Source organism: the organism of the source record quoted next, unplaced genomic scaffold, assembly GCF_019419815.1.
Source record: "Pyrus x bretschneideri cultivar Hongxiangsu unplaced genomic scaffold, Pyrus_bretschneideri_v1 Contig100, whole genome shotgun sequence".
Taxonomy (NCBI): Eukaryota; Viridiplantae; Streptophyta; class Magnoliopsida; order Rosales; family Rosaceae; genus Pyrus; species Pyrus x bretschneideri.
In genome coordinates, this window is record NW_025999392.1 from 173976 (window position 1) to 192812 (window position 18837).

Consider the following 18837-nt stretch of genomic DNA (forward strand, 5'->3'; position numbering starts at 1 on the left):
TGTCATGTGTGGAGAAGGACCCTCTAGCTAGCCTTTCACCCCTTAAGTTACCTTAGTTTCGTACCACCCTTACTTTGTTTCTGCAACTTGCTTAGTTTTAGTTTAAAGTTCGTCCAAACAAACCCCCCTTTAGTATTTCGTGTCAGTTTACTTCAATTTTCGTCCAAAACACCCCTCAGTGCTTGTTTTGTGTTATTTGAGTCAGTTTAGCTTAGCCTTGTGTATTTGGGTCTAGTTTTCAAATTTTGAGTCAAGTTAGTGTAGATTAGCATCCCTCCTAATCCCCGGCCTAGAACGATCCCTACTTATGCATACTACAATTATCTAAAATAGGGTTTAATTTGTGTGTTAGTTTTTACCACATCAATCTCCAAAGATGAAAAGTGTGAGTGTGTCGTCGATCCAAGGGTCGTGATGACTTGATCTCGAATGAACGGGTTCCTCAAGGTTTTAGCTTGTAGTGATGGAGGAACTGGCACGTGTAGGGGTGCTTAGTAGTTCTTCACAGCTGTGACGAAGAACGCATAGAGCTTTCTGAAATCTTTTGAGTGTTTGAGAGTGTTTAGGGCTTGAGCATTTGAGTGTCTGTGTGTGAGGATGAATTTCTAACCCCTTTATTTACCTTGGAGCCTCGTATTTATAGGCTTTCCAAATCTTGCCTACGGCTGAATTTGGCTTAATTGCAGGCTTGATTAATTGATGAAAGAACCAAGATTTGATTTATGGCTTGGTTCGTGATTTGACTCCATCAATTAATATTTGATTTAATCAAATAATAATCAAACAAATCAATCTTCCCCAATGTAGCATTTGCATTTGTTTTAAATTTAAATTAATTAATTTGTTTAATTTAAATTAAAATCAAATATTACTTTCCGCCAAGTGTTGACACATGTCCCTCTTGATGACATGTTCGATTTTTTATGAGTCACATGACATGTGTGAGATTTGTGAGATACATGGTGCTTGCCACGTAAGCCTCGATATGTCGAAATTAATATGTTGATGAAGATTTATTTCCACGGAAATTTACGATCTAAACCGTCTTACTCCGGTCTTGGAAAATCATGGTCCCACAATTACCCAAACTATATATCTGAAAAGGCTGTTTCGCTTGAGGATGGATATTTATCCGAAAATCATTTGTTTCGGAGTAGATCAGGATACATACTGTTCAAAATTCTTCAGACACATGGCAACCCATTTGTGTAACCATTACAAGGTAATCGAGATGTTCCGGATTCAGATGTGTGCTTTTGAGAATCAAGCCATAATGTTGCAATGGTGTGAATGCCTTACTTGGTGTGCATGAGAAATGATGGAATGTATTTTACATTTCCAATTGATTTCGGTTTGGCGAATTTATAGATCTTGTGGCATCACAATCTAGATTCAACGGTAAGATGACTCCGAAATATCTCATAAATATCTTCAGATTTCTTCTTTATTTCCTTCACATTTCAAAGCACTCAAGCCTTCACTTTTATTCTAGAAATTTTGCATAGCCTTTTTGCTTGAAGTCCTCACCTTCAATTTCTTTTCCCAAACCTTTCTAATTGAAAAACATCTTCTTCAGTGTTCTTCCTGCCACATCCTTACATATTTTTAAAACATGCTTATGTCTAGACTGAGGTAGCACTGCACAGTTAGGCTAAAAGGATTGGTAAGCTAGAAGCGGCGTACAAAAGTGAACTTGGATGCAAGATCTAGTTGGAGAGGCAACCAAAGGAAAAATCTGAGGAGCTGGGGAAGATGTTGGTAGACAAACAAACGGCTGAGAAAACTTACGAGATTAAGCAGAATAATTTGACCGAGTGTGCCATGAAAAGAATAAGGCTGCTGACCTCAAGGCGATACTGGGCAGGGTTAAGGTAGAGTTAGAGCCATTGTTGAAAGCCAAAGATGAGGTGGAATAGATATTGAAGACAGAGAAAAGTAATTGGGATGCAACATGTGCCATCCTCGAGGCGGACTTGGAGAGACTTCGCTGCGAAGCAAAGTTGAAGGATGATGCACATGTCGAAGCTCTCCAACAGGTGAAAGATGAGAATGAAATAGAGTCAGCTGATCTATGCAAAGCCTTCCAGAAAACTTTAGTTGACATATGCCGAAGGCTAGGATCGGAGTTATGTCACTGGTTATGCTGGCTGGGACCAAAGGGACAAATGAGATGCTTACTGCAAGTTGGTGGAGATAAAGAAAGTTAACTTTCCCATTTCTCCCAACTTGTCATCGCGGAGCTGGAAGAGTTTGCCAGTATCGATTTTGAAAAGGACCTGAAAGCGACCGCATACTTCTAGATACTCCCCCTTAGTTTAACTAAACTTCAAAAATAAGATAACTACAAGTTATTCAGGTTATAAAGTGTACGTATACCGATTCTTTGGACAAACTTTTGAAAAGTAGACTTGAGGAATGACTTAGTGAAGAGATCGACCAGGTTGTCTTGGGAACAGATTTACTTGACTTCAATATTCTGATGTTATTGTTGCTTGACTTCAATGTTCTGATGTAATTCTGAGGTGTGTTTTTTCAACGCAATGTGCTTCGTGTTGTCTTCCTTGATGCATCGCTTCTTCAGTTGGTCAATACATGCAGTGTTGTCTTCAAAGATCGTTGTAGGGACGTCAAGGACGGTAGAAAAAACGACAGTATTTCGAATATGTTCCATGATGAATCTTAGCCAAAAGCATTCACGCGTAGCTTTATGCAAAGCAAAAATCTCAGCATGGCATGAAGAAGTTGCAACTAATGATTGCTTGGTAGACCTCCAAGAAATTGCGGTGTCCTAGACGTAACCTGTTTGAGAACGTGCCATGTGCAGGTCAAATAAATAACATGCGTTAGTATAACCAACAAGGCAAGAATAAGTGTTCGTAAATAAGTCGACCAAAGTTTGAAAGCAGTCAATAGACCTAGTCGGCAATTCCAAATACCATCTCATAACTGGTCCCTCCAAAGTGTATGGGAACATCTGGTAGACAGGATTAGAATCACCGCGAAATGACTTGAACCTTGGTTAAGAGAATTTTTCTAGCTGAGGCATTCCTTCGATTGTTGTTGAAAAAGGTGTCCTGACTCGGACCATCGACTTGCTCGGAGTGTAGAGCTGGATGAGACTTGCATGGTTATCTTTATTTGGAGAATATCACTATTCTTGGTTCCCACGAACCTTGGGTTTGTCGAACCTTAAACGGTAAGGATCTGCTGCTACCTCGAGATGTTTTGAGGGGGATTTTGTGGATTTTGGGTTTCTTCCCCTATATCTGCATCTAGATTCATTTTTTATAAGTGGGATTTCTCCTAGGGCTTGCGGCGTTTGCTGATGCCTGAATGATTGGAGATGTTATGGGGTTGCCTTCTAAGGTTATGGTGCTTATAGTTCCAAATTCAAAGACGGGATTTTGGGTGGGAGGTGTTGTCCCGCTCTAAGTTCGACATTTTATCCAACAAATGTTGCGGAAGAGGAAACTCTATGTGTTTGATCTCCTCATAAATTCTGAAGATGCTCCAACCCCCAGGGTGATCTTGCTGAGTGTAACCAATAAGGAATTTGAAATTGAACTTCTCTTTGAGCAGTTTCTCATGATCTTCCCGAAGCACAGACATCTCAGAGGAGTATCTGTCAGTAAGCTATTAAAGGTCCATGATGCATTTGTTATCTTTACGGTCGACCTGTTGGCGAAGATCCTCTACCTCATTTTGAAGAGTTTCCTACTTTCTAGCCCAAACATTCTGCTCTGAAGCTAACACACGCTCTGCCTCATCAGCCTCAGCTCGTCTTTAACCTTCTCAAAACTTTCCTGGTAATCATTGGCCTTCACCTCTTTTATAGTAGTCAGGTCGATGTATCGAATTATCTCCACCTTATGAGCAGAATTCGAGGCTTGCTATCTAGCATATGCGCTCTTGAGTTCTTTCGATTGGGCTAGTAACCATTGTTTTGCCATTATCATCGCCGCTATTTCAAAGCCCGTAATTTGTTCAATCTCCTAGATCTATCTTACTTGTCGAAACAAGGTGACCTCCGTCCACATGTTAGCCTAATATATGAGTTACATTAGGGGGAATTCATGAATATCAACAAAGAGAAATGGAGGAAATTAAGTCAGGTACCTCATAACGACTCCTGTATCACCATATCATGACATCTTCAAGAGAAGTGCAAGACTGAAGGCATGATCATAGGGGAGGACAAGCTGTTCTTCAAACCTCGATGAGGCAGTTGACGGAAGACCATCATGGTGGGAAGGTCCATCTACAAACACTTGCACCAGAGGGACAGAGGTTGACGCTGCGGCAATGGAGCGCGCGGCGACTTCGTCTGGCACTGATGGAATGCTTCGTGGAAGAACCCAAGATGGAAAGTGGGATTCTAACCCTGGTCATCAGGGCAACACTGTAAGTAAATACAGGGGTAGCAAAGAGGGTGGCTCATCTGCTATGGATGCAGGGGTAAGTATATTAAAAGTTGGTGGCACTGAAACAGCTATGCCTCTTTTTCTTTGAAGATGGGTCTCTTTCTCTTCTCCAAGACCTTCAAAGTGGATGTCCTTGATGCGTTACGAATGTGACACATAAATTAAACCCTATTTGTGACAATTGTAGTAATGATGTAAGTAGGGATCGTTCTAACCGGGGATTAACTAGGGGTGCTAAACACTTGACTTAAATAAATAAAACTAATCTTTAAACACTTAATTCACTTAACGAAAACTCAAAATAAGTCCACAAGACTCCAAATACTTAAAAACACAAAATAAGATAGAGTAAGACTAACAAAATATGGGGGGGGGGGGATTGAGGTTTTGACGAAATTAAACTAAAATGCACAGATTGTAATTAAGGGCAAAATGTAAATATGAATGTGATGAAAATATGGATGAATGCTAGCTAGAAGGTTCTTCTCCACACATGTTACACTTGCATACAAGATGATTTTCGGTTGGTCTTTCGATGAATTATGAAACTCAACACCCCGGGTTAATTAGGTCCGCTTAAATTAACCGTCAAGTTTTCCTTAAGTTAATGAATTGGATGATTGCATACGACAACCCAAAGCATTCCTCACAAGTTCCCTACATGAATTGCATAATAGAGATACAAGCAAGAATCATTAAGTTCTTTGAAAACCATAAGTGTTGACGAGGCATTCGTTACTATGATGAGCATGAAACTAGTGCCAAGAATTCATTTAACGCGATTGTTTATAAGCAACCTCCACCACTTTGTGAATATAAGTTCATAACTATTAGGTGAAACTCACTTATATTCTAGCGTCATATTCATGCATGAAAATTAAGCGTGCACTCTTAATAAACACACATAAATAAGTTATCAATCAAACAGTTAAACAAATTGAATCCACAACTCATGAAATTCCAACCAAAGGTAATCAATTCATATTGCAAGCATAAACATGGTTTCGAATCACCCCCTAGCTAATGGGGGGTTTAGTTCCTCATACGTACAAAACAAAGATAAGTAAATTTAACCATTGAAATCGAGGAAAAGAAACACCTAAAAATTCCAACAACTCAAACTTGAATTGTATGAACGTTTAGGCACTCTTCTCCTCCTCTTTGTTGTCGCACAAGATCTATGGATAGGTTTTGGGGTGGTATTTGTATGGAGGAATGAGTGTTTGATGGTTGGAATGGCTGCAATGGAGGAGAAAATGCTGGAAAACTGGAGTGGGATGCACGGCACAAGATGTTCTAAGGGGAAGATGGTGTAGATTATGGAAGAATTTCTGTGGTGAATGGAGGTGTGGAATGAATGATCTTTTGTGGCTGCAATGGATGCTTATTTATAGATGGATGAATGATTAAAAGAGGGAATATGACAGCTAGGAGGGAATGATTAAAATAGGGAATGCATGTGGAAGTGTGGCTGCAATGAAGGAGAAAAGCTGGAAAATTGGAATGGGATGCACGGCAAGGTGATGTTTGGTGCTGGAAATGAATGTGTTTGCATGTGAATTAAAGCTAGGGTGAATGATGATGAATGCATGTGGATTAAAGAGGGAATATGGAAGAGAATGTGGTGCAATGATGAAGTGGGAAGCTGGAAATGCAAATGGGATGCACGGCAAGGGCTTGTGGATGCTGAAATTGAATGTGTTTGCATGTGAATTAAAGCTAGGGTGAATGATGATGAATGCATGTGGATTAAAGAGGGAATAGATGGTTTTGCTGGTTCTAAGGCTTTGTTTGATTGGGCTAGGCCCTTTGTTTTATGTCCTAAAGTGCATACAAGGCTTCAATTTCGTCCAACACTTTGGCTCCAAGCATAAGCTATCCATTCTAAGCCCAATTTTGCTCCAAAATGCTCCAAAATGCACCTTTTTGCTTCCTTAGCCATATGAACATAGAAACACACGAAATTGGCATAAAGGACTAAAATAACTAAAGAAACACAACGTAAATGCACGAGAACAAGCCAATTAAGTCGCATAAATATGCTCCTATCAGTCCTTCCATGAGTGAGAAGAAAAACTACTAGGATATTTGCGCTTCTTTGGGACAGATGACATGGTTATTGTTGGTTTAAAGAAACAAGTCATTCTATGAACACTACGAGCAGTAACGCACTTTGACTTATAGGGAATCTTGAGCAATGAAATGTATCTATATCTTTCCCATGGTTGTTGAAGCGCTTAACGAAAAATAGACATTTCCAATTGCAGTAAATGACCGAAATCTGTATTGGCCATCGAATTAAGTTTTGGACGGCATACACCAATCTTTGAAAACTGGGTCTATTGGAGGACAAAATCGGATCCAGAGTCCGCTAATATCTCACTCCCAAGCTCCATCAACAAGTTTGTCTTTAAACCCATCTTTGTCTAGCCACAAAATAATAATGGTTATCCAAACTCGGTCTGATGTTGTACAACATCCTTAACTCGGGGATATCCAACATAGCCTCGAACCACTGATTCAGCAACTTGAAGCAAGTAAGAAGCCTGAAGGCAACACGAGAGAGGTTATAGATAGCTAAATGATAGCATATCAAAATGCCTTGCATTAAAACATAAAGAGGAAAACAAAGACCCAGGTTCAAGAACTAGGGGTAGATTTTAGTGCAAGGGCAACGGGGATTAGACAATGGCGGTAGGTTGGTGTAGATATCATGGCCAGGTTCCCACTAGACGTTGCAGTCATCCAAGATATCACGGTGCTCTAAAACAAAAGACTTACCCTCTTCTCAATTACGAATTCTCGTCAAAGAAAGATTATAGGGGGAAACCTCGACCAATTTGGACTTCTTACTTGAAGACGCCATGAGAAACGATTCAAAAGGTATAAAGGATTTTGAAATAGGTATGGATAAAAGTTGAAGCCTTTTTTGACAATGAAAATTTGTAGTAGAGGAGAGAAATAAGATCCGAGTATATATAGACATCATTTTGTGGAGTCATCTAACCATTGAATTTAGATTAACTTGTCTCGAGCTCAATCGATCTGACAATTGGCATAAACAAAAGATATCGAAGATGATTTCTCATTTCTTGTGCATAAACGTCGGACGCAACGCTTCATCATTGCGAACTTTATGGCATACTACACGAAGGTACACGTCTGAATCTAAAACAATGTCACATCAGTGTTAAAGGTCACCTCGTATTCATGAAGATTAAATGGTTCGTATTCCAGCTTATTTCGAAAGGCATGGTCTTTGTTAACAATCCATCCTCAAGGGGAAAAAGTTGCTGATAATTCACATTTTGCATGCATTTATATCTTCCATATTTGGCTTCTTTGTGATGTTTTTGGATTAAACTGGTTGCATTTTACATTATTTGGTGTTAGTGTGCAGCCAAGTGTGTAATAGGATCAATTGGAAGGCAAATGAAGTAAAAACACTCCTTTTGGTAGCTGAGCATTATTCCAAATGTGGAGAAGATTCTGGGGAGTTAATTTGGAGTCCAAATGAGGAATCTAGGACTAATTTGGCTGCTGGAATTTCAGGAAAAGATGTGGAAGGAAAATGGTGCAATTCGGCCATATTGGGTGGTTCTAAGCAAGGAAAAAACGCTCAAAACACATGCCATATGTGGAAACACCATTTACATCAGATTTGAGCCATTTAACTCACCTTAAACACTTACCTTGTTTGTCATCCTCTCAGCCATATTTCAAAGTAGTGAAAACCTGATTTGGAGGTGGAAAAATAAGGAAACAAAGTTGAAAACAAATGCGATTCTCAGAAATACCTTTAAATCAGATTCTAGCCTTTTATATCACCATCAACACTTACCTTTTATGCATCTTTCCAGCCCCTATTTAAACCATGCGAATTAGGCATTTCAGGAACTTTCTTTTTGGCTTCATTCTATTATTCCCAAACCCTAGCCGCTCCACCTTTGCCCAAATTCTCTCCCATTTGCAGCAACCATTCAACCCTAGCCTCTCCACCTTCATTTACAACACATTTGGAAAGCCAACGCCGAAGGCCACCCTTAAGGGATTTCGACATCAGTTTGCTTCAAGGGTTCCTTATCCTTAATTCTTTGTTCACTCATGTTGTATATTTTTATGTCAAACATCTTGTAAACATGAAGTGTAACTAATCTCTTTCTAGGGATTCGATGTATCCTTGCAAGATTGCCATGTAGTCAAGTTAGAATGCTCAGTTGGTCCATCTATTTCTTGTTTCATTCTCTGACTTAATTGTGACTTTGTGTGTTGATTTTAATGTTTGATCACCATTTGAATTAACCACAGGTTGTTTAGCCAAGATTAGAGCACACATCATGCATATTCTTGGTGGATATGTGAATGAATGAAGGGAATGTTTTGCAAACAACCTGCCGAGTGTTACCTTTGGTTTTATGAAAGTTTCTTGTGCGTGACACATTCTTGATTAGGAACCAAAGTTGCACATCACAATTAGGTTCAAGATTAGGAACATTTGATCAAATCCACACATCATATGGTTGATCATATCTAAGTGAAACAAACCCAAGAAATAGGTAGATGACTGAGTATAAACTGACTTAACAAACATGGACTTGGTTTAGCAATGGTGAAACCGAATCCCTAGCTTCATCACCATTGGTGCTATCCCATTTTATTATTTGTTGATTCATTTACTTGTGTTTACTTCATTTTCGTGTGCTTTCAAGTCACAACAACAAATCTGTCTAAATTGATTAGTTTTATATTCTAATAGGGTTCTTGCAAAACAAGTGGTTGTATAGGTCCAATTAGTCCCTATGGATTCGACACCCTTACTTGTGCCATTATACTAAGCATATTTTAGCACTAGGAAGGAATACAACAACAGTTGCCTCTCAGACGGATAGTTAAGGGTGGTGGGACCATGATTTTCTAGGGCCGGAGTAAGGCTGATCTGAATACTATTACCTCATAAGTCCGGTCATGGACTCACTAGCTTCAGTCAAAGTTATATTAAATAGAGCAAGGTGCCATCATCACTCTACTCGGGGCACTAGGCAGAGTCTTAGTGACTCTGCTGGATGACCATGCTTGTTCCACAAGACACACGATTTGATCCGGATATGGAGATAATCAGATCTTACAAGTCTTAGAGTCTCTACAATCTAGGAATAAACGTGCACTGCAAGTAATCACAACTTCAAGAAAATGCAATATTTACTTACTAGATCCTCTAGGATTCTCTTGGCTTAGAATGAAGATACTATCCTAAAAAGGTCTCTCTCCCACGGTATAAATACACCCACATATTGTTCATCTACGGTAAAGCAATCTATTCACTTGAATTCTCTTGTCCACTGCTTGAGTCTAAAAATCATTCACTAACTTGACCATTGGAGAGGCTTTGACCGACACACCCCATCTGGCCTAAGGTCTACTTATAGTTGTTTTTCTGTTTTGTAGGTTGCTCAAGTTTACTCAGATTTGTGCTAAACAACTGGTCACGGAGATGCGCATATTTGATTCCAACAATGGGCAATAATGTAATTTAACACAAACTAATTTTGATGTTTTTGTTAAGCCTCACCCAAATGTGATCCTAGCATATCTCTAATATTGGAAATAAAAATTAAAAATTAAAAATTAAAACCTCTCTCTCCACTAGGGACGACAATTCAACCCGTTAAACTCAATAACCATGGATAAGCCCTCGAATGTGGTGGATCTTGGGATGAAAATTCAAGTATTTTTCGGATATAGGAAAATATCGTGAATATTATTAATATAATATATTATATTCACAAGTATTGAAATTATTTGATAATTTGTTTCATCTTTCTCACATAATGACGGTTGTATTTTTTTTTTTTTTGTCATTTCTTTCCTTTTTTATGGGACCAAGTTGCCTAAATTTTCTATGATATTTGGCTTATTATGAACACTCTCTATAAATTATTGTTATGTTTTTGATGATTTGGATGTGGATATTTAATGATGAAGTTAGTATGTGGATAGTTAATGAAGGAATTAGTATCTATTAATTATAATGTATCAGTTAAACAAATATTTTTTTTGCATTGACGAAGATGTATATAGCAGTTAACCGATGGGGAATCTGTTAATCAATGGGTATGATTATGGATAAGCCCCGAAGGTTAATTTGCGGTTATAAATATCATCAATATTCGTGGTTATGAGGATGGATATGACATTTCCATCCCCAAACTAAATTGTTGTCATCCCTACTCCCCACTTCCACGTTCTCTCTCTCCTTCCATTTTAAAAACAAAAATAAAAAATATTTACACACAAAGTGTATGTACATTTGCTAGTATCCAATTAAAACATGTACATACCTACATTGAAAATGAAACACTCAACAAAGTTACAAACAAATATAAATGAACTGTATAAATCAATCTAAATATGTTGCCCCATTAATGAAAGTGAGTGAATTCCAAACTAACATTGCCATTCTGTTAAGGAAGAATAAATAAGTATTAATGACGATACATTATGTTGATAATTAAATAAAAGATGCAGGTAAGGGATGGGGAGAGAGTTGGGACTTATTGGATGAGAGTTGGGAGACATTTGTTTTGGTCTCATTTGATATTTAAGTTTGGATTGAAAAAAAGTACTTTTAATTGTTGAATGAAGAAATATAAAAGAAATTGTGTCCAACTTAAAAGTGAAAGATGGAATGTTGCCGTAAAAAGAAAGATAGATTACTTATTAATAAAGTTAGGTTTATGAGTTATCTATTTTAATTGAATCTTAAAGACCAAATGAGGTTTAGGGTCTTTTTTTTTTTTTTTGGTGGAAAACAATGAGGTTTAGGGTTTAACAAAGCATTTTAAAGCATATTCAAATGAGATGGATTGGATTGGCAACCCTCACCTACTAAAATTGACAACAATTTCAAATATTTTTTTAATTGAGAATTAAATGCACTTTATTAATTTTATTATTGTTCTTTATTTTAAAAATTTGATCATAACAGTTTAAAGTAATAAATTAATAATTTATTTTGATATATTGGATGGAGAAAAAACTTTTAAGATGTCAAAATGTCATATAAATTGTGAAATACAAAGAGGTCTAGGTACAACTTTGTTTATTTAAAATGAAAAACCTGGGCAATCCCAATATACGAGGAAATGGGCTGAAACCATTAAACTACAAAAGCACTTATGGCAAACACTTGGGGTAATGGATCCAATGTAACATCTCTTCAATCAATATAGTAAGAGCAATGCTAAGAAGACAAAATCTGCAGAGAAAATTTATAAATTAAAAAATATGAAAGTTGATAATTGGATTATTACTTAAGTGTTGGTAAATGTACTCATTTTCTATTGGTGACACGTCATTTAATTTACAAATTTTGTCTTCCTAACATTAAGGTTGGGGCAAATGAAATCGAAGTTTTATCACTTTAATTCAATTATTTTTGCCATCCGTCAACAAACACTTTAATTTGGTAGACGTCAATTTCTCAATGGACAATTTAAAATTGGGTTTATGTTGTAGGCCTATTTGATTGAACGATCTAGGGTTTAGAGAGAGAGAGAGGGGTTTGACAATATTGAGAGAGAAGAGAGATTGATTTAATTGTGAGGTATGTTTGATTTACCCCATTGTGCCTTCATTTATAGTAGTAGAAAGGGTAAAACCTTTCCCTTTAGAATTACAACATTTAATAGGTAATCTAATCCATATAGGAATATATAATACTTTCCCAGATTCCCTAGGATTTACACAATCACATTCCTATTCTAAATATGACTGCAACATTCCCCCTTGAGTGTGTAAATACTCAACAAACCACCGCATCAGATCTTTAGCAGATAAGGTAGAATAGTTGATGAAGTCATCGGCACAACGGGTGATCACGAGTCTCAAATTTACTTTGAAGTATGCATTTGTAAAAAATCACAAAAACCTTGCTATGGTAAAACCGAAGGAATGGGGAAAACCCATAGAGTAAGGAGAAAAGTAAGAAAATATGCATAATGTCTACAACGCTCATCAAACTGGACGAAGGTAGTGAACTCAACGGAGTATGATCATCTTGGGATGGGTGCCTTATTAAAACCTAGCTTGGTAGCAAAAACCCAGTGGGAAAAATGCTCCTAATCGTAAAGAAAAAGAGTACATTAAGATTATGTGAGTTTGTTTCAAGATACTCCCCTTGATTTAGACATAACTTCTAAATAAGAGAACTACAAGCGATTCAACTCAGATAATTTACGCATACCGATTCCTTGGACGAGCTTCTGAAATGTAGACTTGGGCAATGACTTGGGAAAGAGATTGGCCAAGTTGTCTTGGGAACGGATTTGCTTGACTTCAATGTTCTGATGTTACTGTTGCTGGTGTGAGTAAAAGAACTTCAGCGCTATGTGCTGGGTGTTGTCTCATTTGATGTATCCCTTCTTCAGATGCTTGATACATGCTGCATTGTCTTCAAAGATCGTCGTAGGAAGGTCAACGACTGATGTAAGACCACTAGTGCTTCGAATATGTCCCATAACTTCCTTCAGCCAAAAACACTTATGCGATGTTTCATGCAGGGCGAGAATCTCAGCATGGTTAGACGAAGTCGCAAGTAGAATTTACTTGGTAGACCTCTAAGATATAGCAGTGTCTCCAACGGTAAAGACATAGCCCATTTGAGAACGTGCTTTATGTGGGTCAGATAGATATCCAGCATCTGCGTAACCAACAAGGCAAGAATCAATCTAAAAGCTATAGGGGGCGGTGATAGGAGCATATTTAGGCGACTTAGCTAGCTTATGCTTGTGCATTTGTGCTATTGTTTCTTAGTTAATGTCGTATTACAACTCAATTTCGTGTGTTTGTAGGTCCTATGGGTTAAAGTATCAAGAAAGTGCATTTTGGTGCATTTTGGAGCAATTTTGGACACTATGTGGATAGCTTGCATATGGGCCAACATGGATGGACGAATTTGGACTTCAAGAGGCTAGAAATGTGATAAGAAGATGAAGGAACTAAGCTAAAGACAAAGTGGATAAGGAAGTAGCTCAAAGAGGAAACCCTATCCAAAACCTTATCCAACATTATCCAAAACATTATCCAAACCTTATCTCATCTTATCCTATCAAAACCTTATCATGTCTTAATCCTAATTGCAAGGGGACCTAAATAGATAATTCTAGAACCTATTTCTAGAAGCAAACCCTTCTAGAAGGCCTTGCCTTGCCTTGCAAGCCAATCCACCCTTTTCCCTCACTTGTGCCGCACCTTCCTAGGCCTAATTCCCTTTGGATTTGGGTTGCACAAGCCTATTATGAAACTAAGTGGGCCAAACCCCCTCCTAGGTGGATTTGATCACCCATAGCCGAACCCTAGGGCCCTAGTCCACTAAATCTGTTAAGTGTAACCATAATCTACTTAACCCTAGGACTATATAAACATAAAATTAGCCAAAAATTCGTACCACCCTCTATGCAATTTAGAACCTTTGTGCCGCAACCCCTATCATCCATTCTTCAACCTCCATACACCTCCATACATCTCCATACACATCTGCCGCACCCCTACCACCATAATCAGCCATCCTCCATCCCTCTCAACAAGAGCACACCATCCAAAACCCCCAAATCCACCACACACACCTTGTGCTGCAGCAAGAAGGAGGAACAGGAGCCTTGCCGTGCATGCCATTCATCCTGGAATTACTGAAACGTTTAGGTGTAATCTTTCTTATGATTTCAATGTTTAAATTCAATAATTTTTGTTGTGCAAGCATGAGGAACTAATCCCCTTTTGGCTAGGGGGGAATTTCGAAACCATGGTTATATTTGCGTGATGATTTGATTACTTTCAGTTGTGATTTCATGAATGATGAATTCAATTTACTTATCTGTTTTAATTAAAACTTGTTTATGTATATGAATTGAGAGTGCACGCTTAATTTGCATGCATAAATATGATGCTAGGGTATAAGGAAACTTCACCTAATCGTTGGGAACTTATATTCATGAGTAGTTAAGATTGTTGGTCACAATTATGTTAAGTAAATTCTTGGCATAAGTATCATGCGCTTTCATAGTTACGAATGCGTCAACACCTATGATCTTCATAGAACCTAATGATCTTTGATTGTCTTTTTATTATGCGCTTTCGTATAGAAAACTTTTAAGGAATAATTTGATTGCAATGCGCTAATTCCATTCAATTCAATGACATAAGGGAAATCTGAGAGTTAATTTAAGCGTACCTAATTAACTTGGGGTGTTGAGGTTCACAATTCATTGAATAAGCAACTGCAGATTGTGTTGTATGCAAGTATGCCATGTGTGGAGAAAAACCTCCTAGCCATCTCACCATCCACTTAATTCTATCAATTTCGCCCAAATCTGCCTAGTTCACATTATTGTTTTGTTTGTTTGATTTTCGTCCAAAACCAAATCCCCAATTGTCTTAGAGTGTCTAATTGGTTCAAATATGTTTTAGATTGTGTTTTTAAGAGTTTTGAGTCAAGGTACAACCAATTTTCGTCCAAGTTTGTGTTTAGGCCCAAAACTACCCAGTTTGTGTTTTTAGGCAGTTTTGAGTGCTTTTAGCCTATTCTGAGTCTTGTGAACTTGTTTGAGTCTTTTTAAGTGAGTCAAGTGTTTTAAAGGTCAGTTTTATTTATTTGAGTTAGTTTAGAGTGTTTAGCAATCCCTCCTAATCCCCGGTGTAAGAACGATCCCTACTTATTTATATGCTACAATTGTCAAAATAGGGTTAATTTGTGTGTTAAGTTAATTTTCACATCAAATTTTGGTGCCGTTGCCGTGGATTAGAAACTTTGCTAATCCCTTGTTATTTCTTTTTGTTATTTTTTGTGTGTTATTTATTTTAGTTTCTGACTTGTTTGTTTTCTTGTTTGTAGGCACTAGTTTATGACTCGGAGTTCTCAACCGGTTCATGCGCATATCTTAGACTTTGACGACGATTTTGAGTGAGCCTTGAGAAGAAAGAAGAATCAACAAGCGCCTCAACCACCTCAACCGGCACCTGAGCTTGAAGAGGACGAAACACAAGTGGGAGAGGAGGCCACGGCAAGGGTTTTTGAGGAAGAAAAAGTTATGGCAGCCGACAACCGAACAATCAAGGAGCTTTCTGCTTCGGGATTGGATAATGCCATGCCTCTATGCATTCAATATCCAAGGGCAGCCCCCGACAAGACTGACGAGTTCGAGCTCAAGTCCAGTTTATTGCACCATATTCCTAAGTTCCATGGGTTGTCCATGGAAGATCCTAATAAACACTTGAAGGAGTTCGAGGTTGTTTGCTCAAGTATGACCCCGGTGAATGTTGATGGGAGCATTTTGAAGATGAAGGCTTTTCCCTTTTCTCTCTTGGAAAAGGCTAAAGATTGGTTGTATTAACTAGCCCCCGGTACTGTCACATCATGGGAGAGTATGAAAAGGGCGTTTTTGGAGAAGTTTTTCCCAAGTTCTCGAGTCATTCTTTTACGTAAAAGGATTAGTGGAATTCAGCAAAATCAAGGTGAATCATTCCCAACTTATTATGAACGTTTTAAAACCCTTGTTGCTTCATGTCCACAGCACCAAATGAAGGAGAAGCTTCTTTTTCAATATTTCTATGAAGGGCTTCTACCAATTGAACGTCAAATGCTAGACGCCTCAACGGGTGGAGCTTTAGTGGACAAAACACCTATGGCTGCCAAAACTCTCATTGCCAACCGAGCTTTGAATGCTCAACAATACGAAGGCGTTGGCCAAAGAGACATACCACGGCAGCAACAAGTTAATGAGGTAAGTGCTATTTCCAAACATCAAAATCAAATGGCTAATCTTACTTCTCTTCTTTCACAGGTGGTTGAAATACCAAAGGTACAAAGTGTGGCTGTTTGTGGCATGTGCTCCATGAATGGACATCTCACGGACAAGTGCCCTCAATTGATTGAGAACGGAGGGTGGGAATCTGCCAATGCCGTGGGTTATGGTAGCCAAAACCAACCAATGAGTGATTCTTTCTTGAACACATACAATCCCGATTGGAGAGATCATCCAAATTTCAAATGGAGGGAGCCACAACAACCCCAACAACAAAGCACATTTAGGCAGCAACCTCCGAGATTCTACCAAAGGTCGTATGCACCCACACCACCCCAAGCACAACCTACACAACCCAAATCAGGTTCGTCCATAGATAATGATCAAAATTTTCAATTACTAACTTCTATGGTGCAGGGAATGCAAAATAGGGACAAAAAGGTTGATGAATTAGAAAAGCAAGTAGGGCAGATTGCGGAGTTCATGGGCCAATTCAGAGAGCAAGGCAAGTTGCCTAGTTCAACCGTTGTTAACCCAAAATGAGGATTCGAATCTGCCAAAGCAATCATGTTGTGAAGTGGAAAACAAGTTGGAACGGCCTCACAACCCTCTAATTCAGCCCCAACGGAGGATGAAAAGTTGCAATTCGAGGAGGGGGAGCAAGAGCAAGCCACGGCAAGGGTAACACCACCCATGCCGCAGCCACCCAAACTGCACCATTCGGCTTCCAAGGGTAAAGATGTTCCAAATTCGATTATTTCTAATGTTATTCCTCCAAATGTACCATTTCCTCGTAGATTCATGCAAACAAAGAAGGAGGAGGCTGAAAATGACATTTTAGAGACATTTAGAAAAGTACAAGTCAATATACCACTTTTGGATACAATTAAGCAAGTTCCAAGGTATGCTAAGTTTTTAAAAGAACTTTGCACTACTAGGAAGAGAATTTCGAACAAAGAGGTTGTAAAGGTAAGTGAAAATGTCTCAGCCATCTTGCAATGTAAATTGCCCCCTAAATGCAAAGATCCGAGTAGTTTTACAATTCCTTGTGTTATTGGCAATAATCGTTTTGAACATGCCATGCTAGACTTAGGTGCATCTATTAATGTTATGCCTTACTCAATTTATGCATCTATGAACCTAGGTGAGTTAAAAAATGATGGTGTGATTATTCAATTGGCCGATAGATCTAATGCCTATCCAAAGGGTGTTTTGGAAGATGTTTTAGTGCAGGTCAATCATTTAATCTTTCCGGCGGATTTCTACGTGCTGGAAATGGAAGAATCAAACCATTCCCCTTCGTTGCCAATTCTTCTTGGCCGCCCCTTTATGAAAACTGCCCGCACGAAGATTGATGTGTTTAATGGGACTTTGACAATGGAATTTGATGGGGAAGTTATTAATTTCAATCTTTTTGAATCTATCAAGTACCCTATAGATGATCATTCATGTTTTGCTATTGATGTAATTGATTCGTTGGCGCAGGACCATTTTGAACAATTGAACGAAGATGCACTTGAATTGGTCATTAGAAGAGGAATGGAACTCAAAGACAAGGACGTAGGGCCATTGACTACCCACGGCATGCATGGAGAGCACCATGCCGTGGCCCCTAGTGTTGATATGATAGAGATAGTGGCTGCCCTTGAGTCATTGCCACTACAATCTGGTAAGTCTTCGGACCCAATTTCAATTCCAATTTCAACTAATAAGCCCATTCCTTCTGATAGGAGCATATTTAGGCGACTTACTTAGCTTGTTTTCGTGCATCTATGTTGTTAATTCATAGTTATTTTAGTCCTTTATGCTTCTTTTGTGTGTTTTCAGGTTCTAAGGGCTTAGGGAGCAAGAAAGTGCATTTTGAGGCTATTTGGAGCATTTTTGGGCATGAATTGGATAGCTTATCCATGGATCCAAAAGGATGGACGAAATTGAAGGCCATTGATGCACTTTAGGACATACAACAAAGGGCCTAGCCCATTCTCTCTTATTCTCTCCCTTATAGCCATGCAAAGAACCATCTATTCCATCAAAATCAACCCTATTTTAAGCCCATTCTAAGACCTTGCCATGCATCACATGCATTCCTTCAATTCAGCCACCATTCATTCTTTATTCCACATGCAATCATCATCACACACCCTAGCTACCATTCACATGCATTCACATGTATCACAACCCCAAAACCATCAAGAAATCTTCCCCTTGCCGTGCACATTCACTCACCACAAGCAAGCCACATGCATTACACCCCACATGTCCCTTTAATCCTTCAAACATGCACCCTTTATTCTTTCATTAATTAAACCACAAATCAGCCACACATTCACCCACATGCACCCTTTAATCATTCAACCACAAAGCCACATGCACATTCACCCCTTTCTCCACACCAAAACCATGCATACACACTTCATTCCATTCATTCATCATTCCATCTCATGCATCACCATTTATTCCACCCTAGAGCCTCATTATTCAATCCATCATTCAGCCATCTTCCACCCCCTTTAATCATTTAACCCACTGATAGGAGCATATTTAGGCGACTTACTTAGCTTGTTTTCGTGCATCTATGTTGTTAATTCATAGTTGTTTTAGTAGTTTAAGCCATTTTC